Below are 2,838 nucleotides of genomic sequence, written 5' to 3' on the forward strand. Positions count from 1 at the left end.
TCGTTCTGATGGGATTATAGTAGTATCTCATTGAGCTTTTAATTTGCATTTTCCAGATAATAATGTTGGTAACTTTTTGTCCATTTGGATATCCTTGCTTGTGAAGTGTCTTTTTGGGTCTTTTGTTCTTTAAAAAAAATGTTCGCTTTTATTTTTTATCATATTATTGTACTTTTAAATTATCTGCATAACTACTCTGCCAATAAGCTTTTGATATAAAGGTCTATGCATCATTCGTTTATGAATTCTTAGTGCCTAGCATAAGCCTTCCATTATACATTTGCTGAATAAATTAACATATGGCAAGGACTCAATGGATCATGATAAAATGTTGCCATCTGGTGTCAGCAGAGTGAATGAGAAGTAGAGAATGTAAAACTAGCTGGCTAGTTAATTTATTAGTCTTTCCATTTGGGCTTTCTCTTATATATAATTTTTAAAAATTATATTTTACATTGCCTCTGCATACTCGATCCTAAAAAGTTCCATATGTATTTTCATTTCTTCAAATCAATTTAGAGTTTATATTTTGAGGACTTTTTCTTTAACTTCAGTGAATGTGCATATTTTCAAAAGCTGAGAGTGATATTCATAGGTAAAACAGTCAATCAGTGCTTACTATATTCTAGCCCTGTGGAAGGTATTAGCATATACCCTGAAGTATATTCAATAGACTTGAGGAGCTCATAGGCAAGTAAGGGAGTAATATTTTAAAAATTTGAAGTATTGTAATAAATGCCTTAAAATAGGTTTTTGTTCATTCATTCATTCATTCATTCATTATTCAACAGATTTTGAGCAATTACTATGTGCCAGACACTGTTATAGATACTAACAACCCAAAGGTGTGTGTTCTAAAGCCTCACTGCTCTAAGAAAACATATAGTAAAAAATATATGTTATTTTTCAAGGATTCTGGATTTAGATATGTTTTTCCTTTGGATGTAAGTCTCTGCGGAGAGTGGGCATGTGAGACTACTGCCTCTATTAGGGTTATACAAGATGGTCCTAGGTAAAAATACCTTTCTATGAAGCTTACGGAGGTGGAGGGGTGGTGGTAAAACTCAATGTTTTTCTCGATTATTTTTCCCTTCTACTTATTACTCCTCAACCAATCCATTGCCACAAGGAAATGTTGCGATGGTTGATCAGAGTTAGAAGCATGATAGTGCCTCTTGGCCTATGGATAAAGTCTCTGTCCAGCTTAAAGTCTAGAGCTCATGGGCTATGGCCTCTCAGACACTGCCACATTATTAGATGTCATAGGCCTGGGTGGCAATTCCCTTCCGAGAAAGGCCTGTGGGAGGTGACTCTGACTTGCCATATTCTAAGCATTGAGACATATATGCCATCATATCTTTCCCCTTGTGCTTCTTGTGAACAGATTCATTCTGAAATTTCTTCACATTGAAGTGGTAAGATCTGAGACTCAGACTGAACTTGGGGGTGAAGGTAGGACATGGGTTCAGCCAGATTCACTCAGTCAGGTTCTGTGGTGGGGTTTGGGGCCAATGCCTCAACTAATTATCTTACTTCTCAGTTTACGTCTCCCTTAGGAAGCTTGTGGTGTGCAGAAAGGATCAAAGGCAGTTTTCTCTGGTCCTCTCCCCAACATAACATCTTCATTAAATTGGTGAGTCAGGGACTGTGTCTCATCTTTTTATCTTTCATTATACCAGTTCTCAAATAGTGCCTATGACTGCATCAATCAACTTTTACACATTCTCCCACACTTTTCAGACACTAAATTACTCTTCAATAAACATTTCTTTATTTCCTGCTACATACCAGGAATTGTGCTGGGTGTTAACAGGTGATTACAATACAATATTCAAAGGATCATGAGAGAAGCATATAAAAGGAAAATAAAAGCACATTTATTGGAGGATGTGAACCATAAATTGAGTTTTCAAAATAAAAAGGAACTAGCAGGGACGAATAGGTAAGAATGGTGCATGGACAGAAAAAGCTGTCCTCAAAGCTACGGTGCTTGTATTCCATCTTGAACATGCTAGGAAACCATTGAGCATTTTATGCTGATAAGTAATAGGATGTGATTTAATATTTAGGATATTTGCGAGCAAAAATGTAGAGAATGAGTTATGGAGGGGTAACATTGGAAGCAGTCAAATGTGTTAGAATGCCATTGTAGTAACTCACATGATGAGATATGAACTTTTGCAGTGGTGGAGGGAGGAAGAAGGAAAATGAGAGAAGGGTACAGATGTGAATCATTAAGGATAATTTAGAATTACTATCACTGATCGGATATGAAGAGAGAGAAGAAAGAACCTAGGGCAAATCATAAGTTTCTGAATTAGGAAGATGGTAGCCAGTCACTTTCAGGAAGAAAAATAGATTTTGGGGTATTGGCTTTAGTGAGGACACAATTCTCTTCCTCTTCTTTACCTCAACTCCTTTTCATTTCTGAGGATGACAATGGGTTTGTGTGTGTGTGTGTGTGTGTGTATACACGTATACATATACATACATACACACGTATGTATGTGTGTACATATGCGTGCATGTACATACATATATGCACGCACATACATATACATATATGTGTGTGCGTACATACATATACATATATGTATGTGTATATATGTATGTATGTATATGTATGTATATGTATGTATGTATGTATGTATACATACATATACACACATACATATATACATATACAGGAAATTGGCACATAGCACTTGTTCGATAAGTGTCTGTTCTCATTAATCCCTGAGTTACACAAGTAGTAAATAGTGGGACCAGATTTAGATTCAGACTATCATGTAATACTGATTTTACAAAATGGGGACTATCGATTAAGTCAATAAAACT

Source organism: Pteropus vampyrus, unplaced genomic scaffold (genome assembly GCF_000151845.1).
Source record: "Pteropus vampyrus isolate Shadow unplaced genomic scaffold, Pvam_2.0 Scaffold502, whole genome shotgun sequence".
In the NCBI taxonomy this organism is placed as follows: Eukaryota; Metazoa; Chordata; class Mammalia; order Chiroptera; family Pteropodidae; genus Pteropus; species Pteropus vampyrus.